Consider the following 24,991-nt stretch of genomic DNA (forward strand, 5'->3'; position numbering starts at 1 on the left):
TAATACATCTAAAAATGAGCAGGTTATAGTAAAAGATACCCAAGGGCAGGTTTACATATGTGCGAATTGGATGCAGTTTTAACCGCATTCAAATTCGCATGACATGTAAATGTGACCGGCTCTTAATGGAGCCGGTTCACACATGACCGGGACGGCCATGGTTTGGTTTCCAAAAGGGTCCTGTGCGTTTTTGTGTCAGGTTTAGGTGCGAGTTCAGGGAAAAATTTGGATCCGATTTGCATGTGAACCGCACCGCAGATATATACCCAGCCTTAAGGTGGTAAATTATTTTGATTTTGTTCGTTTTTAATGGGATGAGACATGGGTGGTCATCTTCTAGCTGCAGCTGATTTTTCTGCCAGATCTGTCACATGGTTGGTTGCTAGAAGAAACAATTGCACAATTGTAGTTAATTTTACTATTTTTTAACACCTTCAATCCCGCCCCTAATTTCTTTTTTCATTTTTTTTTTTTTTAGTTTTTCCTTCCTCCCTTCCTTCCTTCCTTCCTTCTTTCCTTTCTTTCCTTCCTTCCTTCCTTCCTTCCTTCCTTCCTTCCTTCCTTCCTTCCTTCCTTCCTTCCTTCCTTCCTTCCTTCCTTCCTTCCTTCCTTCATTCATTCATTCCCTTTCTCCATTCAACAGTCTTTTGGTTTCTTCCTTTCCTTTCTTCCATCTTTTCTCCCCTCCCCTCTCTTCTCTTCTCTTTCTTTTCTTCTTCCTTCCATCTTTCCTCCCTCCACTCTTTGCTCCCCCTTCTTTCCTTGCTTTCTTCCTTTCTCCTCCCTCTCCTGTTTCTTCTACCCTCTCTTCCCTTCCTTCCTTCCTTCCTTCTCCATTCTTTGCTTCCTAATTTTTTTTTTCTTTCCTTCCTTCCTCCACCCTTCCCTCCCTTCTTTTCCTCAATCATGCACATTCTTCCTTCCTCCCTTCCTTCCCTTCTGCCATCTTTCCTTCCTTTTTTGCTTCCTTCCTTCCTGAACCACCACCTCTCACATACCTTATGTGTACTATACAATGGATATTCTTTCTGTGGTTTCCTCTAGCTTGAAATGCCAACCCTTGTTCTAACTTCCTCTTTTATTTTTATAAAATGCCATTGATGAAATTTACAAAGTAGTATTGATCACTTCACATTCTACCATTAATCACTGGTGACAGGTCCTCTTTAAATGATCTCCCTTCTTAGTGGCGGTGTGTTCTCCATGGTGGAAGAACGTGGCATTAAATAACCAGCCAGTAAAAGAATGTGAAATATTGCTTGTGGAACTTGTCTATACTTTCAGCTCTCTGTTGACTTTGGTATTAATGCTAAATCCCTGTGTATGTAGCCAGTATAATGCAGACAGTCTTGTCTCATTAGGCTGTTGTGCCTGTGAAATTGACCCAGAATATGTCAGTGTTTCCTTGCTCAGTTAGCATCATTTGGGGTACAATGGCTTTTTCAGTCTGCAGTGACGGTGATGGTGGTGGTGGTGGGGGGGTGTATTAGTGAGCCAGGCTGCAGAGAGTCTGCACTGAATATTTCCAGATGTGGAATCACATCCAGACGTTAGGAAATTTCCATATTTGGAAGAGCTGGAGTCTTGCGTTTTTTACATTTTTCTGCCTCTGTTATCCAACCACAAAACATTCTTGACAGTTTTAGATGCTGTTAAATATAGACTCGCCTTGTGTTCCAGCAGGAAATTCAGTGGAATGCCTCATTATTCACGCAATGTGTCTATCATGATAGGCTCAAAAATAGACTTTTAACTATCCAATTGGCCTTCTGGGCTGTTCAGATCTGAAAAAGGCATAAGGATCCAGACTGCCTCCCCCCCCCCCCCTTTTTTTCTTCTTAGGCTGAAATAAGTCACATACCACAGATATCTTGCTCCCATCAGATTGCTTGCAAATTTGGGTTTCATCACCGTTTCAGCATAGTAGACAAGATTTGTTTGCCTGACCAGCTACATATTAACCAAAACCTCCACCCAGAGTCCACCCAGAGAGAACTCAGTGCTTTTTGTTAACCTGTTGCAGGGGAAGAATAGCAGTGTAGTGCTTACTACCCACATCATGTCAAGCAGGGGTCTAGTGACACACATCAGCATCTGCTGTCCTCCAGTAACCTGACCATTGGACAAGGGGTAAGTCATTCTTAATTGTGTAAGCCACCTTGCCTTACCTACTGCCTCTTGCTTTCCCGCTAAATTGACAGCCAACCTCTTTCCCTGTGCACTAAGCTGTCAGTCTCATACCCTTGCCCATCTTACGTACCCCTTGCCCACCCTACTCCAACTTGTTACCCCTACCCATTGCATACCATATGACAGCTCCTGTCCACTCTTCAACCTTCTGCCAACTTTCCAATAATCTCCTACCCCTACCCACATTACCACTGCTTCCTACCTATTGTCCTCCTCTGCCTACCTTACTGCAATATATTACCTCTGCCCACCCTACCGCAGTCATCTCCCCCTGCTTTGCTTTTTTTCCCCCCATGCCCTGCTTACTCTGATCTATAGCTCATTTATGCTGCAGTCTCCTGTATGCGATACTTTTTTTGCCCTACTGTTCTTTCAAGCCCCCCTGTCCCTAGTCTGTTAACAGTAGGGGCAGCTGAACTGCACGTGAACCATGCAATCTTCACCCATTGTCTATGAAAGTCATCCATTATAATAAACCTCTCCCCCCTGACAGGTAAGCTTACACTGAGGATCTCTGTGCAGAATCTGCTCCAGGCAATGTGTAGCTTGTGGAATGGAGAGAGAACTTGACCTTTGTTGTAGCGTGAGGAATTCAGCCGAATATCAGACACCTAGGTGTGAAAGAATGTGAAAGTCACCTGGGTGCTGCACTGTGACCTACGGTGCTCCAGGTAAGTGAACATGTGGCAGGTGGGTGGGGGGGGGTCATACTACAGCTACTCTCTAGCTCATGTGTGACCACCAGTTTTGTTATGTATGTATACTAGAGGGAGGTTGAGAGTGTGGGCTTAGCAGATGTCAATTACATTACACCGTGGGGTCTTGTAAACTGTATTCCCCAGCTGGGGACTGATGCTGAAAGGGGATTCCTCCCCCACTTTCCTTTCTGGTATTTTATAAGGGGGGGAGTTCCCATGTCAGAGGCAAAAAATATTTAACCTCTTGCGTCTCCGTCACGTATGCTAAGTCATATATGCTAATTTAAACACTAACCCTTTCATATTTAAACTCGTATTTTATTGACAATGTCACAGACTTTCTGAAATGATTTTTCCTCCTGGAGAACATTATAGGTCATTTACAATGGAAAAAATACAATATATGAAAAAGATAGTAAAATAGTCATCATAACTGTGTATGTAACAGTCTGCATCAGGATTGAAATCAAGACTTGGATATCTCACTGCGCAGACTGTTGTCCTTGTATAGCAGCTACTGTATGTTAGGCACCAGAATAATTGACTTTTTTGGAAGAGCAGATTTTTTCTTGTTGATTACTGGACAGTAAATCAGCCATGTGCCTAAAACTGAAGTACCACCGTCATATAAACAACTATCCCCCTAACACCCAGGCCAATCACTTATGTGTAGTGACCAAGCCATAGATACCAGAGGTATCTCAGATGCCACCTTTTGGCATATGTAGTCGGATTGAGCTGCTTAAAATTATTACCCCAGTTTTATATCGATTAGTAGTTATGCCGCGTACACACGACCGGACTTTCCGTCAGAATAGACTCCGACGGTCTTTCTGACGGAGTTCCGACGAAGTTCCGCTGAAACGGACTTGCCTACACACTATCACACCAAAGTCTGATCGTTTAGAAAGCGATGACGTACGACAGGACTAGAAAAAGGAAGTTCAATAACCAGTAGCCAATAGCTGCCCTTGCGTAGTTTTTGGTCCATTGGACTAGCATACAGACGAGCGGTTTTCCCGATAGGAACTGATTCTGTCTGAAAGATTTGAAACATGTTCTATTTCTAGGTCCGTCAGAATTTTAGAAAGAAAAAGTCAGATGAAGCCCACACACGATCGGAATGTCCGACGGAATGATTCCGTCGGACCTTTTCTGCCGGAAAGTCCGGTCATGTGTACGCGGCATTAGTTACATTCAACTAGACTTGTGTAATGTTGAAGATATTTCATAGCTTGCCCTAGCCACTTCTTCAGTTCTAATGTGTCAGAAAATACAATAGCAATCAAATTTAAACAGGTATCACCAACACCCTGGTGCATCAGCCATAGAAAGGTGTACAAAGATGTTGGATTCTAAGGAGAGGATGGAAGGTGTGAAAATTGTGGAACTACCCTGTTCTAGTTACATGGTTCCAATCCTTGGTGGCAGGAAATATACATACTGTCAGTGTAAATCCTTCGATTTACATGGCTGAAGGTGAAAGGTGAAATGTTGTCAAACGCCGAGGTAGAAAGGGCACTATATGTGGAAGACAGATGGTGTCAAAGGCCCCCACCTCTCTTCATTGATGGTTGTTTCAGTTTGACGTAGGTGACCTCTTACATACTTCTTGAACTGGCTTGGACAAGCTACAAAACATCTTCAACATTACAGGACAAGTCCAGTTGAAGGTTACTACCGCATATATCTTGACCTGGATAAATGAAAACCTTCATGGACACCCTATTTGAAACAGAATGGTTTTGAGGCTTTGTTATCTTAGCACTGGACAGTCTACATTCTTTCAACTAGCTTCTTTGACTTGCATGGTCATGTTATGCTAGAGCAGGGATCTCCAATCTTTCTAAACAAAGGCCCAGTTTATTGTCCTTTAGACTTTATAGGGGCCAGACTTTGGTCAGTGGGCAAAATGCCCCAGAATCATTAATATATGGTATTAGTGGGAGGAATGGTTCCACATTGTTGGCATTAATGGCAGGAATAATGGTCCATCATTGGTGTCAGTGTGAGGAATTGTGCCCCAAGGGCCAGATAAACACAGGCAAAGGGCTACATCTGGCCCCAGGGCCACAGTTAGGTGCTAGAGTATAACAACCAATCAGAAATCATTCTTTGTAGTTTCCCTGTGGTATACCGAGGAAAGGTGGCATAGTTATTATTATGTTTCTGCACTGTTTACATTGTCAATAATATGTGTGATTACTATTTTATTAAGGCAGTTGAAAATGGGATTTGCTAACCAGCAGCAGCAAAAGCCCCAGAAACCATATTTCACCAGACTTGTGTTTATTATTTCTTGTTTGTTACAGGCAGAAATCAATGTTTTGTATTGCTTAAAGGAAACCTGTATTCTGGAGGGTTGGAGGCTTGCATTGTTTACCTTCCCCCTTTCTAAAAATACTAATTGCATAGCTGTCATGCTGATCCTGCAGATTCTGTAATTTTTAGTTATTGGGTGGACGAAATTTAGAAGTTTTGACTTCACTCAGAATTTTTTGATTTACATGCTTATATCAGATCATGTCTCAACATATTGAAACTAAAGAAAGAAAGAAAGCCAGGCAACTAGCATTTCAGAAGAGGGTCGGCAGTGACAGCCTCTGTCATTACAGGTTTCCTCTAGTGTGTATTTCTGGGCAATATACAGCAGATATAAAAAGTCTGCACACCCCTGTGAAAATGTCAGCTTTCTGAGATGGGAAAAATTGAGACCAAGATAAAAAATTTCAGAACTTTTTCCACCTTTAATGTGACCTATAAACAGTACAAGTTGAATAACAAACTAAAATCTTTTAGGTGGAGGGAAGAAAAAATAAAAAACTAAAATAATTTGTTTGCATAAGTGTGCACACCCTTAAACTAATACTTTGTTGAAGCACCTTTTGATTTTATTACATCACTCAGTCATTTTGGGTATAAATCTATCAGCATGGTACATCTTGACTTGGAAATATTTGCCCACTCTTCTTGGCAAAAACACTCCAAATCTGCCAGATTTGGAGGGCATTTCCTGTGCACAGCCCTTCTCAGATAACCCCACAGATTTTCAATGGGATTCAGGTCTTGGCTCTGGCTGGGCCATTCCAAAACTTTCATCTTCTTCTGGAGAAGCCATTCCTTTGTTGATTTGGATGTATGCTTTGAGTTGTTGCCATGATGAAAGATGAAGTTGCTCTTCATGTTCAGCTTTCTAGCAGAAAGATTCTGTGCCAATATTGACTGGTATTTGGAACTGTTCATAATTCACTTTACCTTGACTAAGCGGAAGAAAAGCAGCTCCAAAGCATGATGCTGCCACCACCATGCTTCACGATGGGTATGGTGTTCTTTTGGTAATGTGCAGTGTTGTTTTTGCACCCAAACATATCTTTTGGAATTATGGCCAAAAAGTTTAGCCTTGGTATCATCAGACCATAACACGTTTTCCCACATGCTTTTGGGAGACTTCAGATGTGTTTTTGCAAAATGTAGCCAGGCTTGGACGGTTTTCTTGCTAAGAAAAGGCTTCCGTCTTGTAACTCTACCCCATAGCCCAGACATATGAAGAATACGGGAGATTGTTGTTACATGTACCACACAACCAGTACTTGCCAGATATTCCTGCAGCTCCTTTAATGTTGCTGTTGGCCTCTCGGCAGCCTCCCTGACCAGTTTTCTTCTTGTCTTTCCATCCATTTTGGAGGGACTTCCAATTCCTGGTAAAGTCACTGTTGTGCCATATTTTCTCCACTGGATGATGACTGTCTTCACTGTGTTCCATGGTACATCTAATGCCTTGTACCCTTCTGACTGATACCTTTTAACAATGAGATACCTCTAATGCTTTAGAAGCTCTCTGAGGACCATGGCTTTTGCAGTAGAATGCGACTAAGAAAATGTCAGGAAAGACCTACTAGAACAGCTGAACTTTATTTGGGGTTAATCAGAGGCACTTTAAATGATGGCAGGTGTGTACTGACTCCTATTTAACATGAGTTTGAATGTGATTGCTTAATTCTGAACACAGCTACATCCCCAGTGCACACTTATGCAACCACATTATTTTATTTTTTTATTTTTACTTCCCCCCTAAAAGATTTCAGTTTGTTTTTCAACGGAGTTGTACAGTTTATAGGTCACATTAAAGGTGGAAAAAAGTTCTGAAATGATTAATCCTCGTCTCATTTTTTTACATCGAAGAAACCTGACATTTTAACAGGGGTGTGCAGAATTTTTATATCCACTGTATTTATCTATATCTTTATATATAGATATAAATATATACACACACACTATATTACCAAAAGTATTGGGACACCTGCCTTTACATGCACATGAACTTTAATGGCATCCCAGTCTTATGCCCCGTACACACGGTCGGATTTTCCGATTGAAAATGTTCGATGGGAGCTTGTTGTAGGAAATTCCGACCGTGTGTATGCTCCATCGGACATTTTCCATCGGAATTTCCGTCACACAAAATTTGAGATCTGGATCTCAAATTTTTCGACAACAAAATCCGTTGTCGTAAATTCCGAACGTGTGTACACAATTCTGACGCACATAGTGCCACGCATGCTCGGAATCAAGCAGAAGAGCCGCACTGGGTTTGAGCTTAATTTTTCTTGGCTCGTCGTACGTGTTGTACGTCACCGCGTTCTTGATGTTCGGAATTTCCGACAAGATTTTTGTGACCGTGTGTATACAAGACAAGTTTGAGCCAACATCCGTTTGAGCCAATGTCCGATTGTGTGTACGGGGCATTACTCCGTAGGGTTCAATATTGAGTTGGCCCACCCTTTGCAGCTATAACAGCTTCAACTCTTCTGGGAAGGCTGTCCACAAGGTTTAGGAGTGTGTCTATGGCAGTGGTTCTCAACTCCTGTCCTCAGGACCAACTAACAGGCCAGATTTTAAGTATAACCTTGGGGAGATGCAGACTAGAATACTGCAATTACTGAGCAGCAAATAATATCACCTGTGATGTATTTCAGTTATCTTGCAAACCTGGCCTGTTGGTGGGCCCTGAGGACAGGAGTTGAGAACCACTACTCTATGGGAATGTTTGACCATTCTTCCAGAAGCGCATTTGTGAGGTCAGGCACTGATGTTGGAGAGAAGGCCTGGCTCACAGTCTCCGTTCTAATTCATCCTAAAGGTAAACTTATCACCAGATCTGGGTGATTACAACTGGATGTGTAGGAGGAGTTAGTAACCCAGAATCAGTTGGGATGGGTTTTCTCAGTTCATTTCTCTTATTGCTCTCTTATAAGCCCTCATTCACACGAGGCGGACTCCGTCTCCATGGAGCCCGCCTCGGTCCGCCGGCTCAGCGGGAGATCTCTCCGTTGATCTCCGCTGATCCGGCGGATGACAGGTCCCTCTCTACTCACTGAGCGGGGAGGGGCTTGTCAGGCGCCGCTGCCGCCTATGGAAGGATCGGATGAAAACGGACAGCATGTCCGTTTTCATGAGATCTCACCTGATCCGATCCGCCAGCGACGGATCTGGACGTAGGGCCATCCGTCTGCTTTTTGCGGATCGGACCGGGTCGGATGTCAGCTGACTTGTCTCCGCTGACATCCGTCGCTCCATAGGCTAACATGGAGCGCCCGTTCAGGTCCGCCGTCAAAACTGACAGGCGGACCTGAACGGTCCGATCGTGTGAAAGGGGCCTTAGTGTCAAGGGTGGCTGCTCTTTGGGCAAACGTCCTTGATGGCCTATGTGAGTAGCTGAACCAACCCATGTGTGCGGGTACTATTAGGCTGGGTTCACACCTATTGCCTTTTTCTCTGCATCCAATTCACATAGCAGGAGATTGTGACTGGCTCTCTATGGAGCCAGTTTACTCATCTCTGCAGCGGCTCTGGTGTGAATTGCACAGGAGCCCTGTGTGTCTTTTCGTCCATTTCAGGTCCGAATTCAGCCCAAAATTCGGGCTATGTTTAGACCTGAAACAGTGAATGGAGATGCACCAGACCCCTGCTGTGAGCCGCTGCGTGTTCTAGTGTGAACCCAACCTTAGACGGATGGGTGATTTTTTTATAGCATTGAAAACACCCCAGATCCATCAGATGACGTCACTGAAATACCTGCTGATGATTCTGTTCTGCAATAGGAATGTGGAAGAGAGAGAGAGATTCCAAAAATGCTGCATTCTTTGTTGGTACAAAAGACTGACTCATGCTTCTTATTAATGAATGCAGGTAAAGATAAATTACTCATAAAGAATTTATTTGATTTGTAATCAGTAAATATAAGCTAATCATAGTTTATTATAAACCGTGACATGTACTAATTAATTAGATATATACAACATCCTAGTGTATTCAGTATTAAGACAGAATTATTATTATATTATGCAGGATTTAAATAGTGCCAACAGTTTGCGCAGCGTTGTACATTATAAAAACGCCAGTAGCTTTAACTGTAGAATGGTACATTAAAAACGCACGTTTTGCTGCGTTTTTGCATTAGCGTTTGTGGTTTTTAGCAAATCTATACTCCCACAAAAGCTCATGGCTCATAAACGCAGAATAGCTGTGGTTTTCAGCATTTTTCAGAGTTAGAGCGTTTTCACAGCTGAAAAACTCCACTTCAAACCCACCAGTTCTGCATTTTTTTTCCAGCCAGAAAACACCCTTACCAAAAATTGCTGATAACAGCCTATGTGTGCATAGACACATAGGATAACATGCTGGGGAGTTTACTGGCTGCAGAAAAAAACGCCTGAAGCCAAAAACAGGAGCTGTAAAAACGTCCAGTGTGCATGAAGCCTAAAGGGAGACAATACAGCAACAAAATAATTCAATAGAAGAGGTTTAGGAGGGCCTTGCTCGTGGGGGCTTACCAGGGCCGATCCTAGGGTCACCGGCGCCTGGGTGCAGAAATATTTCTGGTGCCCCATGTGGGCGTGGTCATCTTACCAACTCCACCCCTTTACAAATGATTCTATGGCAACGACTCAAACACAGAGCTGCTCCCCTAAGAAGTCTTTGTTACCCTGAAATCCTCCCATGATCTCTTAACAATAAAGAAAATACAGGAAGAGAGAACACTAATGAGACCTGGAGGGGAGTCTCTCTGATCCACACAGAGAGGGCTTCTGTTAGAAAGAGTCCCCAGACATAATACAGGATACGGTCAGAGACTGCAGACATGATACAAGAGCTGGACAGAGACTGTAGACATGGTACAGGAGTTGGTCAGAGACTGCAGACATGGTACAGGAGATGATCAGAGACTGTAGACATAGTAAAGGAGACGATCAGAGACTGCAGACATAGTACAGGAGATGATCAGAGACTGTAGACATAGTACAGGAGACGATCAGAGACTGCAGACATAGTGCAGGAGACGATCAGAGACTGCAGACATGGTACAGGAGATGATCAGAGACTGCAGACATGGTACAGGAGATGATCAGAGACTGCAGACATAGTACAGGAGATGGTCAGAGACTGCAGACATAGTACAGGAGATGGTCAGAGACTGCAGACATAGTACAGGAGATGATCAGAGACTGTAGACATGACACAAGAGACAGTCAGAGACTGCAGACATGGTACAGGAGATGATCAGAGACTGCAGACATAGTACAGGAGATGGTCAGAGACTGCAGACATAGTACAGGAGATGATCAGAGACTGCAGACATGATACAAGAGATGGTCAGAAACTGCAAACATAATACAGGAGATGGTCAGAGACTACAGACAAGATAGAATAGATGGTCAGAGACTGCAGACATGATACAAGAGACAGACACTGCAGACATGGTACAGAAGCTGGTCAGAGATTGCAGACATGATACAAGAGATGGTCAGAGACTGCAGACATAGTACAGGAGATGATCAGAGACTGCAGACATGATCAGGGCCATCTTTAATTTTGATTGGGCCCTGGGCAAACATTTTCTTGGGGCCCCACCCCTCCATTCTGAGACATACAAAAAATAGCAGGTAGACTCAAAATCAGTTTACTGCAGCAGATCACGCAGCAATTGCAATTGTTTGCCAGAGGTTACAGCCTATCCTTACTGCTCACTGGCTGGTTTCTAGAGGTTACAACACATAATTTCTGCTTGCCGATTGGTTGCTAGAGGTTGATGTACATTATTAGCCCTCACTTGGTTGCTAGGGGTTACAGTACATCATTATCACTTACTGATTGGTTGCTAGAGATTAAAGCAGATCACTACTGTTCGCTGATTGGTTGCTAGAGGTTAATGCACATCATTACCTCTCACTGAGCAGTGGAGCAATCCCAAATAATTGAGCAAGTAAAGGCACATTAATACACATATTACAGGAGAGTGTCAGAGAGTGCAGACATACTGCAGGAGACAATCAGAGACTGTGGACATACTGCAGGAGACAATCAGAGACTGCGGACATACTGCAGGAGATTACCAGAGACTGCGGACTTACTGCAGGAGATTACCAGATACTGCGGACATACTGCAGGAGACAATCAGAGACTGCGGACATACTGCAGGAGATTACCAGAGACTGCGGACTTACTGCAGGAGATTACCAGAGACTGCGGACATACTGCAGGAGATTACCAGATACTGCGGACATACTGCAGGAGACAATCAGAGACTGTGGACATACTGCAGGAGATTACCAGATACTGCGGACATACTGCAGGAGACAATCAGAGACTGTGGACATACTGCAGGAGACAATCAGAGACTGCGGACTTACTGCAGGAGATTACCAGAGACTGCGGACATACTGCAGGAGATTACCAGATACTGCGGACATACTGCAGGAGACAATCAGAGACTGTGGACATACTGCAGGAGACAATCAGAGACTGCGGACATACTGAAGGAGACAATCAGAGACTGTGGACATACTGCAGGAGACAATCAGAGACTGCAAACATACTGCAGGAGATTACCAGAGACTGCGGACATACTGCAGGAGATTACCAGAGACTGCGGACATACTGCAGGAGACAATCAGAGACTGCGGACATACTGCAGGAGACAATCAGAGACTGCGGACATACTGCAGGAGACAATCAGAGACTGCGGACATACTGCAGGAGACAATCAGAGACTGCGGACATACTGCAGGAGACAATCAGAGACTGCGGACATACTGCAGGAGATTACCAGAGACTGCGGACATACTGCAGGAGACAATCAGAGACTGCGAACATACTGCAGGAGATTACCAGAGACTGCGGACATACTGCAGGAGATTACCAGAGACTGCGGACATACTGCAGGAGATTACCAGAGACTGCGGACATACTGCAGGAGACAATTAAAGACTGCAGACATACTGCAGGAGACAATCAGAAACTGCGGACATACTGCAGGAGACAATCAGAGACTGCGGACATACTGCAGGAGACAATCAGAGACTGCGGACATACTGCAGGAGATTACCAGAGACTGCGGACATACTGCAGGAGATTACCAGAGACTGCGGACATACTGCAGGAGACAATCAGAGACTGCGGACATACTGCAGGAGACAATCAGAGACTGCGGACATAGTGCAGGAGACAATCAGAGACTGTGGACATACTGCAGGAGATTACCAGAGACTGCGGACATAGTGCAGGAGACAATCAGAGACTGTGGACATACTGCAGGAGATTACCAGAGACTGCGGACATACTGCAGGAGACAATCAGAGACTGTGGACATACTGCAGGAGATTACCAGAGACTGCGGACATACTGCAGGAGACAATCAGAGACTGTGGACATACTGCAGGAGATTACCAGAGACTGCGGACATACTGCAGGAGACAATCAGAGACTGTGGACATACTGCAGGAGATTACCAGAGACTGCGGACATACTGCAGGAGACAATCAGAGACTGTGGACATACTGCAGGAGACAATCAGAGACTGTGGACATACTGCAGGAGATTACCAGAGACTGCGGACTTACTGCAGGAGATTACCAGATACTGCGAACATACTGCAGGAGACAATCAGAGACTGCGGACATACTGCAGGAGATTACCAGAGACTGCGGACTTACTGCAGGAGATTACCAGAGACTGCGGACATACTGCAGGAGATTACCAGATACTGCGGACATACTGCAGGAGACAATCAGAGACTGTGGACATACTGCAGGAGATTACCAGATACTGCGGACATACTGCAGGAGACAATCAGAGACTGTGGACATACTGCAGGAGACAATCAGAGACTGCGGACTTACTGCAGGAGATTACTAGAGACTGCGGACATACTGCAGGAGATTACCAGATACTGCGGACATACTGCAGGAGACAATCAGAGACTGTGGACATACTGCAGGAGACAATCAGAGACTGCGGACATACTGAAGGAGACAATCAGAGACTGTGGACATACTGCAGGAGACAATCAGAGACTGCAAACATACTGCAGGAGATTACCAGAGACTGCGGACATACTGCAGGAGATTACCAGAGACTGCGGACATACTGCAGGAGACAATCAGAGACTGCGGACATACTGCAGGAGACAATCAGAGACTGCGGACATACTGCAGGAGACAATCAGAGACTGCGGACATACTGCAGGAGACAATCAGAGACTGCGGACATACTGCAGGAGATTACCAGAGACTGCGGACATACTGCAGGAGACAATCAGAGACTGCGAACATACTGCAGGAGATTACCAGAGACTGCGGACATACTGCAGGAGATTACCAGAGACTGCGGACATACTGCAGGAGATTACCAGAGACTGCGGACATACTGCAGGAGACAATTAAAGACTGCAGACATACTGCAGGAGACAATCAGAAACTGCGGACATACTGCAGGAGACAATCAGAGACTGCGGACATACTGCAGGAGACAATCAGAGACTGCGGACATACTGCAGGAGATTACCAGAGACTGCGGACATACTGCAGGAGATTACCAGAGACTGCGGACATACTGCAGGAGACAATCAGAGACTGCGGACATACTGCAGGAGACAATCAGAGACTGCGGACATAGTGCAGGAGACAATCAGAGACTGTGGACATACTGCAGGAGATTACCAGAGACTGCGGACATAGTGCAGGAGACAATCAGAGACTGTGGACATACTGCAGGAGATTACCAGAGACTGCGGACATACTGCAGGAGACAATCAGAGACTGTGGACATACTGCAGGAGATTACCAGAGACTGCGGACATACTGCAGGAGACAATCAGAGACTGTGGACATACTGCAGGAGATTACCAGAGACTGCGGACATACTGCAGGAGACAATCAGAGACTTTGGACATACTGCAGGAGATTACCAGAGACTGCGGACATACTGCAGGAGACAATCAGAGACTGTGGACATACTGCAGGAGACAATCAGAGACTGTGGACATACTGCAGGAGATTACCAGAGACTGCGGACATACTGCAGGAGATTACCAGAGACTGCGGACATACTGCAGGAGACAATCAGAGACTGCGGACATACTGCAGGAGACAATCAGAGACTGCAGACATTATACAGGAGATGGTCAAAGAACTTTCAGCAATGCACAGCTTTACAGTTGAATAACACAGCTCAGGGTTTCAGCAGTCAGGCATTTTATGGGTGTAAAGACATACCTGGCCAGCCAAACTCACTACATACATTCAGGTGTGTGGGCGGGGCTTCCACTCTCTGCTCTCACTACAACAGTTCCACTGATGCTTTGTGTTGGGGGCTGCATCACCTATGAATTGGGGCCCCGATGACAGCTTTGCAGAGCGCACAGAGGATACAGGAGGATGTATTCCCGCGCTAGTCAGCTGAGAGGGGCGGGGCTGGGAGCTCCACTGACGCTCTGACCCCGCCCACGTGCAGCCTGTGTACTCGGAATAGAGCGTCTGTAGTGAGAGCCAGTGATTGGAGTGGGAGTGTCATTGGAGCTCTCGGCCCCGCCCCCGGACCTCTGTATTCACCAGCCAGTATAGAGGAGGCGGGGCCGGGAGCTCCAATGACACTCCCACTCCGATCACTGGCTCTCACTACAAGCCGTCACGTAGGCGGGGTCAGAGCGTCAGTGGAGCTCCCGGCCCCACCCCCTCTCAGCTGGTTAGCACGGAATACATCCTCCCGTGTCCTCTGCGCACTCTGCAAAGCTGTCATCGGGGCCCCAATTCACGGCTAGCGCGGGCCCCCCAACAAAGATTGGGCCCAGGGCAAGTGCCCCGTTTGCCCTGCGCTAAAGACGGCCCTGGACATGATACAAGAGACAGTCAGAGACTGTAGACATGATACAAGAGACAGTCAGAGACTGCAGACATGATACAAGAGACAGTCAGAGACTGCAGACATGGTACAAGAGATGATCAGAGACTGCAGATATGATACAAGAGAAGGTCAGAGACTGCAGACATGGTACAAGAGAAGGTCAGAGACTGCAGATATAATACAGGACATGGTCAGAGACTGCAGACATAGTACAGGAGATGATCAGAGACTGCAGACATAGTACAGGAGATGATCAGAGACTGCAGACATAGTACAGGAGATGATCAGAGACTGCAGACATAGTACAGGAGATGATCAGAGACTGCAGACATAGTACAGGAGATGATCAGAGACTGCAGACATAGTACAGGAGATGATCAGAGACTGCAGACATAGTACAGGAGATGATCAGAGACTGCAGACATAGTACAGGAGATGATCAGAGACTGCAGACATGATAAAGGAGATGGTCAGAGACTGCAGACATGATACAAGAGAAGGTCAGAGACTGCAGATATAATACAGGAGATGGTCAGAGACTGCAGTTCCTATGGACATTAGTAGATAATGGCCGATTGGCCCTCTCACCTGACCCAGCGATGGTTCCTCTGATCAGGAGTAAGCTCACTCTGAATTGCCCGTGGTGACTCCGCTGGGTAGCACCCAGATCTGTATTCTCCATTCCTTTCTCCGCCAGGGATGGCACCAGGCTGTGTGGCTTTCCCTCTGGTGGCGCAGGGCAGCGGGGTTTCCTCTCTGATGGTGTTCCCTGAGCACTGCCCTCTCCCTCTGGAGTCCTGGGTGTACTTCCCTGAAAGCTTTCCCAGGCTCCTGTATCTCTCTCTCTCCCATTCAGCTGAGCCTGCTGTGTGGACTGCAGTTTCCGTGTTACAGTGGGGCTGCCAGTCCTCGGGACTACATGTCCCACAATCCTCTTCTCCTTTTTCTATTCTATTTTTCCCTGGCTGATATGAAGGCGGGGGAAGAAACATAGTGGGAGGCTGTGCTGGCCAGCGCCGCTCACTAGTATAGCAGTGCACGTGCGGAGGAGAGGGAGAGGGAGGGGAAGGGGCGAAAGAAGAGCCTGCAGCTGCAGTGACGTCACTAGGGTTGGTGTCACCAGGTGCGGTATAACATGGTGTCACCCTCCTTCCACCAACTTTAGTCGCCCCTCAGTACAGACCTCCCTCCACTAAGTATAGACCCCCACTAAGTATAAACCCCTCTCTCAGTACAGACCCCCCTTCATCAGTATAGACCCCCCCCAGGACAAACCACCCCCCCTCCATTAGTAGACCCCCACCAGGACAACCCCCCTCCATTAGTACAGATCCCCCCCAGGACAAAGCCCCCCTTCATTAGTACAGACCCCCCCAGGACAACCCCCCTCCATTAGTACAGACCCCCAGGACAAACCCCCCCTCTATTAGTACAGACCCCCAGGACAAACCCCCTCCATTAGTAAAGACCCCCTAGGAGAACCCCCCTCCACTAGTACAGACCCCCACAGGACAAATCCCCCCTTCATTAGTACAGACCCCCCAGGACAAACCCCCCTCCATTAGTACAGACCCCCCCCAGGACCCCCCCCTCCATTAGTACAGACCCCCCGGACAAACACCCCCCCTCCATTAGTACAGACCCCCAGAACAACCCCCCTCCATTAGTACAGACCCCCCAGGACAAACCCCCCCTCCATTAGTACAGACCCCCCAGGACAAATCCCCCCTCCATTAGTACAGACCCCCCAAGACAACTCCCCCTCCATTAGTACAGACCCCCCAGGACAACCCCCCATTAGTACAGACCCCCAGGACAACCCCTCCATTAGTACAGACCCCCCGGACAAACACCCCCCCCTCCATTAGTACAGACCCCCCAGAACAACCCCCCTCCATTAGTACAGACCCCCCAGGACAAACCCCCCCTCCATTAGTACAGACCCCCCAGGACAAATTCCCCCTCCATTAGTACAGACCCCCCCAAGACAACTCCCCCTCCATTAGTACAGACCCCCCAGGACAACCCCCCATTAGTACAGACCCCCAGGACAACCCCCCCATTAGTACAGACCCCCAGGACAACCCCCCCATTAGTACAGACCCCCCAGGACAACCCCCCCATTAGTACAGACCCCCAGGACAACCCCCCCATTAGTACAGACCCCCCAGGACAACCCCCCCCATTAGTACAGACCCCCAGGACAACCCCCCATTAGTACAGACCCCCCAGGACAACCCCCCCATTAGTACAGACCCCCAGGACAACCCCCCCATTAGTACAGACCCCCAGGACAACCCCCCCATTAGTACAGACCCCCCAGGACAACCCCCCCATTAGTACAGACCCCCCAGGACAACCCCCCCATTAGTACAGACCCCCCAGGACAACCCCCCCATTAGTACAGACCCCCCAGGACAACCCCCCATTAGTACAGCCCCCCCAGAACAACCCCCCATTAGTACAGACCGCCCCCCCAGGACAACCCCCCCATTAGTACAGACCGCCCCAGGGACAAACCTCCCTCTATCAGTACAGATAGACACATTAACACCCGGGCAGCAGCTAGAGAGGACAGTGTGCAGCCGTGCTGCCCGGGTGAAGAAAAGGCGAAACACAGAGACCAGCCGCTCCTATCTTCGGCGGCTGCCCTCCTCTGACAGGAGGAGGAGGGAGGGGGGACAGGCTCTAGCAATGTAAAGCACAGCGGCGGCGGTGAGCTGCTGCGGACAGAGCTACTTCTGGACACGGAGGGGAGGAGGAGGAGGGAGGGGAGCACTCTGGCGCTTCAGCGCCCCCACCTCTGTGGCGCCTGGGTGCACTGCACCCCGTGCACCCGCCTGGGACCGGCCCATCGAATCGAATGCAAAAGCAGGGGTAACATGTTGTAAACCACATCAGCCAATCATATACACTCCGCTCCTTCACCGCTCCGAAGCTGCTGCTAGCAGAACTTTTTTCCCGTCCTGCTAGTGCACCGCTCCAGGGCTTTGACACTGGAGAGACAGCAGCGGCTGTTTCCGCAATAGCGGCTGCAAACCGCCCCAGTGTGAAAGGGGCTTTACAGCAAACAGTTTTTTCTTTTTGGGATAAAGGTTTTACATAAATAAATAAAAACTGTTTATTGTAAGCTCTCCTGCCAGTGGTAAATGGTTTCCTATCTGTAACTGATACATCTATCTCATAACTGTAACTGCAGACTTGCTGGCTGGATCATCAGACAAAAATATAAGAAATAAATCCTAAAATGAAAAACGAATGCAGCCATCAAATCTAAGAATTGGTAAGAGGCAATATAATAAATATTTGCTTTTGGGTTTAATACCTCTATAATCTAAGTGGTGATGTAGCCGCTGGAGGGAAAGATACCTGGCCCATACTTCATGGATCACATCCTACTACTGAAGATGTGAAGTGCTCCATACTGTCTGTACTCGGCTCATTTTTTCTCATTCAGCAAAAATAATTCATTGTTGTTCGCATGGATGGGGTATCTCCACTGCTGGCTATTATATCCAGGCAGCTATGGCACCTGCAGCTACCTGAATGCAACGGCACTGCTGAACAGTGGCTGCATCCAATAGTCATTGTTCGGTCAATAATTTGCCATCTGGCTCAGACAATTTTTGCGAAGCTGGGTAGTTCTTGCAAGTCGTCTATGGCCAACTTTATGCCTGGTACACACGATGAGATTATCGGACGAACGATCGTCCGTTTTTTTTTTTTTTGCATGCTAGTCTCAGAGCGACTCTCATGAGTTTACTAAAGTCACGAAAATTTGCGTATGACAGAATAAAAATTCAGAAGTGATGTCATGTGTTGGAATGTATTTCTCAATTGCATTTTTGAACGACAGCTGTACTGATTAAACGAAAATCGTACGATCTGGCATTTTTTTTCGTGCATGTCCGATCAAATAACATTGGATGAACTGTCCTAATCGGCTCTCAAAAGCTCTGTACTAACAATCAAATTATTGTATGATCGCTCCGAAATCTGTATTTTTGTGCACAGTTTTCTGATCGTGTTTTCCGGGCATTATGCCGCGTACAGACGATCGGAATTTCCGACAACAAATGTTCGATGGGAGCTTGTTGTCGGAAATTCCGACCGTGTGTAGGCTCCATCGGACATTTGTTGTCGGGAATTTCCGACAACAAAAATTTGAGAGCCGGTTCTCAAATTTTCCGACAACAAAATCCGTTGTCAGAAATTCCGATCGTGTGTACACAATTCCGACGCACAAAATTCCATGCATGCTCGAAATCAAGCAGAAGAGCCGCACTGGCTATTGAACTTCATTTTTCTCAGCTCGTCGTACGTGTTGTACATCACCGTGTTCTTGACGTTCGGAATTTCCGAAAAGATTTGTGTGACCGTGTGTATGCAAGACAAGTTTGGGCCAACATCCGTCAGAAATAAATCCACGGTTTTGTTGTCGGAAAATCCTATCGTGTGTACATAGCATAAGTGTAGTGGATAAAATAGCACCAGGTCTTTTTTTTTCAGCGTGTACGCGGGAGAATGCAGTTCTGTCACCTCCAGCACTGAATTCATGTAACGGCAAAGGGGGCCAGGGTGTGTTGGAGGATCTGTTGATGCTGGTTGCTCAGGCGTCTAATGTCACTGGGGGATCTATTGTTGCAGGGGGTCTTATGTTGCTGGGGGGGGGTCAATTGTTGCTGAGAGGGATTTACTGTTGAGGGAGGGGTATATTGTTGCTGGCTGCTGAAGGGTCTATTGATGTTGGCTACTGGGAGACCTGTTGTTGCTGGTGGGGGTCTATTGTTCCTGGACAGGATCTGTTTTTGCTGGGGAGATCTATTGTTGCTGAGGGGGGGTCTATCCCTGTTGGCTGTAGGGGATCTATTTACTGCTTTTTCTTGTTATTGTTAACATATTCCATAGAAATCACTAAGCACCACAAAATGATACTTGGTTCTGTATTCTCTGAACGGGTTGCTAATGGGAGATGGGTAGGATGTGGAACCAAGGGACAGTGTTTGGAGGTGGGTAGTGGTGGAGACGAGGGGTGATTCAGAGGAGGAAGTACCTGCGCCTATTCTATGGGGAAAAAAGCCTTGGTTAACACTCAGTTGAAGGTTAATTCAGAGCACTTCCTAATTTTACCATCACTGAAGTTGTTTCATGCTTACCATTCATAGCTCACTAATTTGCAGGGCCGGGATAAGGGGTGGGCAGGAAGGAAAGCTGCCCTGGGCGCAGACGAGCAAGGGGGCAAAGAATAGATACAGGGTGGTACACCCATTCTATGGCATGTGTTAACAGTTGGGGGGGGTGCAATTCTAGATCCTTGTTGTAGTAGTTCCACAACAGCTGGAGGGCCCCAGGTTGCCTACCCCTGGTTTACATTATATCCAATGTATGTATTTATCTATTCAGTCATATCCGACCAAAACAGAGATTCTATGGGCCAGCTCTCTGAGAGCCATGTCTGATATGCTTCAAAGCCTTTTTCCATAGATTATGCTTGGCCTAGGACTGGTGTGCAAATGTGATAATATATGTATTATCACATATAATTTGTGCACATATGCTAGAGCCAAGTTAGACAGGACTTTGCAGTATGGGAGGAAACCGGAGTACCCAGAGGAAACCCAGTCGAGAACAGGGGGAACATTCAAACTCAATGCAGATATTGTCTTGGCTGAGGTTTGAACCGAGGACACTAGTACTGTAGGCCACTGGGCTGCCTCATAATACCCGATAAAACCGCTATATAACTAACATAGGCCCCTTTCACATGGGCACCTCCGCTAAGTGGAATCTGCTTGCTCAGCGGGGGATCTCTCCGCTGAGCCGGCGAATGACAGGTCTGTGTCCGCTCCGCTATGCAGAGTGGACATGGACACAATCCCACTCTCCTCTATGGGGCAATCATATGGAAACGGACCGCCTGTCCGTTTCCATCCGATCCACCTGACGGGTGAGGATTAGGACCGCCATCCCTCTGTTTTTGGCGGAAAGGATCAAATCGGATGGCGGCGAGTGTCAGCTGGATATGTGTCCGCTGACATCCGCTGCTCCATAGAGGAGACTGGAGGTTCCGATCAGGTCCTCCTGAAAAACTGATAGGCAGACTTGATCGGACAGACCGTGTGAAAGAGGCCATAGGGCCCTTTCTGATTAAAAGTAACAGACAGAAGCATGATTTGCGTTGCCAGCAGCAACCAGTTGCTCTTTCTTGCCATTAGCCTTCGTTCACCCCGGGCCAATTTGACATGCGATTTGACATCAGAAAGGAGAAAGGAATGGGACTTTGTGTGAGGAATGTCACTGAAAGGATTCTATTACTTTGAACTGATGCCTGGACAAGTTTGGCTCACCATGAGCAATCGATCATGTTCATTGATTTTTCATGAATGGATGATTGTTTTTATGTAACTATAATGCTAATTATGTTGTATTTTATTCCGTATAATAACTATATATTCATAAAAGTGTATCATAGTACAGTTTGTCCTGTATTACAGATTGACAGTCTCTATAATTTGATTTGTTATTAATAAATAATTTTATGAATGATTTGAATTAGGTATCCTTTCAGTGACATGCCTCACACAAAGTCCCCTTCCTTTCTCCTTACGTCGGCAGAAGGGCACGTACAGGCATATTAACGTACCTGTACTTTGCCCTTTAAGATGCGGGTTGTGGGAGCGTGCGCTCCCGTCGCGAGCTCCGTGAGTGTGATCGTAGTCCCGTAGACTCGATGTCCACGGGGATACCCGCGATCGTCTCACAGAGAGGAAGAACGGGGAAATGCTGATGTAAACAAGGCATTTCCCCGTTCTGCCTAGTGACACTGTCACTGATCACAGCTCCCTGTAATCGGGAGCGGTGATCAGTGTCGTGTCACACATAGCCCATCCCCCCCACAGTTAGAACACATCCCTAGGACACACTTAACCCCTACAGCGCCCCCTCCTGGTTAACCTCTTCACTGCCAGTCACATTTACACAGTAATCAATGCATTTTTATTCGCACTGATCGCTGTATAAATGTGAATGGTCCCAAAATAGCACCAAAAGTCTCCAATCTGTCCACCATAATGTCGCAGTCACGAAATTATTAATAAAAATGCCATAAAACTTTCCCCTATTTTGTAGACGCTATAACTTTTACGCAAACCAATCAATAAACGCTTATTGCGATTTTTTTGACCAGAAATACGTAGAAGAATACATATCGGCCTAAACTTAGGGAAAAAATGTTTTTTTTTATATATTTTTTGGGGATATTTATTATAGCAAAAATTAAAAAAATAATCCGTTTTTTTTTTAATTGTTGCACTTTTTTTGTTTATAGCGCAAAAAATAAAAACCGCAGGGGTGATCAAATACCTCCAAAAGAAAGCTCTATTTGTGGGAAAAAAGGAGGTCAATTTTGTTTGGGAGCCACGTCACACGACCGCGAAATTGTCAGTTAAAGCGACGCAGTGCCGAATCGCAAAAAGTGCTCTGGTCTTTTGCCAGCCAAATGGTCCGGGGCTGAAGTGGTCAATACATATCAGGGATGGAGGCTTGCCACTGCTACAATCAGGTTGTGTTAGGTCGCCTTAGTATATAATGCGATTTGACATGTCAAATCGCATGCCAAATAGGAGCCTATTGCCGGCAACGGCACCGTCCGCATTGTACAACGCTGACTTTGCAGTGCTGCACTGATTCCCATAAGTAGTTTCTGCATTACTTTTGGCGAATTCAGCTGCGATTTCAATAGACATCTGTGCATGAACCTGCACCCAGTCGAGAACAGGGAGAACATTCAAACTCAATGCAGATAAGGTCCTGGCTGAGGTTTGAACCGAGGACCCTAGTACTGCAGGCCACTGTGCTGCCCCATAATACCCGATACTAGTAATGGCGGTGATCAGAGACTTATAGTGTGACTGTGATAGGGTGGCGGGTAATCCGGGACTAATTGACACTGACTGGGAGGGATGCTTACTGACTGACACTGACATTGCTAGTGACACTAATGCTGGCCATACACTATATGAAAAATCGATCGAAATTCGGTCATTTGGCCAGTTCGTTTGCTTTTCAGCCAGTTAATGGGCACAAAATCGATAATCGTTGGGAAGTTTTTGAGCTGAAAAAACGAAGGACAAGTTTGGAAATTTTCTGCCGAACGAATGATAACTTGAAAGGTTAATGTGTTTCCCGTCCAAACTGTTTGCACTAGGTATATGTAAAAAAATGAACAAAAAATTGATTTATTTATGTCCACTGAACGATTTATCAGTCATTACATGATGGCACTATCGTTTGCTCTCACGGCCGAATGTCCATTTTTCGAAAATGGGTTCAGCCGAGTTTTTATATAGTGTATGGCCAGCATAACAGGGCCGCTAATGAGGCAGTACAACCAGCCCTCCTGTACTGGGCCCAGACCTCATCAGTTCAAAAGGGGGGCCCGGGCACCTGCCGAGCAGGAGGCCCAGCAGTACTGCCTTATTGCTGACACTTGTGACTCTTGTGCAGTTCTGCTGGCTTCTAATTTTATTCCTCTGGCTGCACTGCAGGAGGATCAATTCTAGTATCTCTGCCCCCTTCCCCCTGCTGCCTGGGACCCCTGTGTGCCCCTTTCCTCTGCAGTGCTGCCGTTTTCTCTCCTCTCTTGCTGGCAGCTGTTGAGGGCGCCCAGTTATTTCAGGCTAGTGAGCGGGGGGGGGGGGCTCACCATTCTGAATGAACACACCACCCTACATGAACACAGAGAGCGATCGATAACGATCGCTGAATGAGGGAGTGCATATATTGTCTCAGTGCTGCTATTCACTTGAATAGGTTTTGTTTAACAGGGGGTATCATTTCTGCCATGGCTGCAAATCCCAGTATTGCAGATGTTGCATTTTAGCAAAAATATCATTTGATATTTTCGGAGGAGGGGGGCCCTGTCAGGTAGGCTGTAGGGGGCCCTGTGATTTCTATCAGCAGCCCTGGACATTAATGCAGTGAACAGTGATAATACTGTACACTGTACTAATGACACAGGCTGGGAAGGAGTTATCATCTAGGGGCAATGAAGGGGTTAACTGTATGCATAGCACGTGTAATATGTGTAATGTGTGCTGCTTTCAGAGTTCAGAGTTGACTTCAGGGAGAAGAAACAGCTAGATCGCTGTTCTGTGTACACAGAGGTTTGTGTGTTTGTGATTGGCCACAGCCGATCAGCAGGCTTCAGCCGACATCATCGTCTGAAACCTGCCGACAAACTCACACAGGACGTAGCACAGGTCAGCGGAGGCGGAGTGGGTGGGGAGATGCACATGTGCACCCAAAATCCAGGAAATTCCCCACATTGTACATGTCTGCCTGGCTGTGCCACCCGCTTTCCAATCTATTGTGAGTGGGTGGCAAGTGGTTAAACTAGGGGTTGGGAGGAGCAGTAAAAACATGCAGTTTTACCGCCTCCCAACCACTATCCCTTTAGCTGTGAAGGCAGCAGAGGGGTATGTATGTATGCCGTGGCCGCCATGCTTTGTATTGCAACGTGGCAAAAAAATGATCCCTGCTGTTGCGCTCAGTGAGTGGGATCACCTGCATTGAAGTGCCCTACAACTGCCCAGTGCTGCAGCCTGTGTCTTGCTAGTGCGGGGTTCAAGGCATTACAGAAGGTGAAGAAGAGGCAATGTAATGCCTGTCAAATGCTCTCTGAGGAGTGATCCGAATGCAGATCGCTCTTCAGAGAGCAACATTAGATTTTCCCTTATAGTAATGTAGTCAAAGCAATAGTATTTCTGAGTAGTTGCCATGGGTGACCGCCTTTGGATATAGTCATTTTCCCTATTACGGGAAGGCGTATATGATATATTCCGGCGCAGTGTTATGTAATTGGAAAACTGGAGTCATGATGTTAGCACAATATACAGATTTGGGAACATATTGTTTAATCCTGT

The 24,991-nt window shown here is 46.6% G+C and overlaps 1 protein-coding gene across 1 annotated transcript in view; it reads left to right on the top strand.

The window, feature by feature from the left end:
- The first annotated feature begins 1,922 nt into the window (after positions 1 to 1,922).
- The window catches only part of DDAH1 (dimethylarginine dimethylaminohydrolase 1), a 320,053-nt gene continuing 296,984 nt past the window's right edge, over positions 1,923 to 24,991 (top strand). Inside the window, exons 1-2 of the mRNA XM_073593611.1 lie at positions 1,923 to 2,130; positions 2,684 to 2,861. The gene's annotated coding sequence lies outside the window, so the exon portion shown is untranslated. The remainder of the gene's footprint in view (positions 2,131 to 2,683; positions 2,862 to 24,991) is intronic.

The sequence above is a fragment of the Aquarana catesbeiana genome, linkage group LG07 (genome assembly GCF_042186555.1).
Source record: "Aquarana catesbeiana isolate 2022-GZ linkage group LG07, ASM4218655v1, whole genome shotgun sequence".
In the NCBI taxonomy this organism is placed as follows: Eukaryota; Metazoa; Chordata; class Amphibia; order Anura; family Ranidae; genus Aquarana; species Aquarana catesbeiana.